We start from the raw sequence: 1,018 nt of genomic DNA, 5'->3' as shown, positions 1-1,018 counted from the left end.
AAAGGAGTTGACATTTCAGAAGAGTAGATCTTTATGATTATATTCTTGAGCATCCAACCATATCTCGATTTCATGTTGTAAGCATTACCTTTTATCTTCCATGATACAACAGATTTATTCACCCTGCAACCTGTTGCTCATATTTTTTTGCTTTTCGATCCTCAATTAAGAAATCATTATGATCTTGATAATGTCTTTAACATTAGGATTTCAACTTAATCACATACTTTCTTCTCTGCTAGCTCTCCACTTCAACGAATCTAGTGGTGCTTTCATGTATGATCTTAGTAGTACACATGGAACATTCATAAACAAGAACCAGGTACTTAAACTTTCATTTCAACTTCATACATCAATACAACTAACTATTGTAAGATGGGCATTCTAATCTTTATATGTTATCCCTTTTTACTAATTAGGTGAAGAAAAAGGTGTATATGGAGCTCCATGTTGGTGATGTTCTTCGATTTGGCTAGTAAGTTCGTGCCTTTTTATGTTATTTTGTTATCGTTTTGAGTCGGTCATTTGAATTTAACACTTATTATTTCTTTTGTTTTCTTTACTTACAGTTCAACTCGGTTGTACATATTTCAAGGACCAACTGACTTAATGCCTCCGGTAAGGCCCTTCAACTATCTCTTTCACTTGAAGCCTGTTTTCATTTCATATGATGCCATAGAAGTTCATTAACTATTTCTTGTTTGTTGTAAAAGGAAAAAGACTTGCAAAGTTTTAATAATCTTAAAATTCGACAAGAGAAGTGTAACATGGAAGCTTCACTTCTACAAGCAAAAAGAGAAACACCACTTGCGGATGATATTTCATGGGTCATGGATGAGGATGTGGTTGAAGAAACTGAGGTTTTTAGTTTTTTTTTTAATAAAAAACAGATGTATAGATTCTTTTATGTCTTGTTTAGTTACATCAGATATGGGAAAGTAGTAGATCATAGAGTGTTGATATTTCCATGTAATAAATATTTTTATTTTGTTTTATGATATAAATCTTATTTGATTTT

General features: G+C 31.6%; 1 long non-coding RNA gene across 1 annotated transcript; it reads left to right on the top strand.

Annotated features, from left to right (window-relative positions):
- The first annotated feature begins 242 nt into the window (after positions 1–242).
- Positions 243–622, top strand: LOC145124215 (uncharacterized). Its single transcript, XR_013715526.1, has 3 exons — positions 243–322; positions 420–475; positions 570–622. It is a non-coding gene; the product is annotated as an uncharacterized LOC145124215 (long non-coding RNA).
- The last annotated feature ends 396 nt before the right edge of the window (positions 623–1,018 follow it).

This window comes from Lactuca virosa, chromosome 7, assembly GCF_052849685.1.
Source record: "Lactuca virosa cultivar CGN04683 chromosome 7, Lactuca_virosa_CGN04683_v6, whole genome shotgun sequence".
Taxonomy (NCBI): Eukaryota; Viridiplantae; Streptophyta; class Magnoliopsida; order Asterales; family Asteraceae; genus Lactuca; species Lactuca virosa.
Note: the sequence above shows the minus strand (reverse complement) of the source record. Positions and strands in the feature narration are given on the sequence as shown.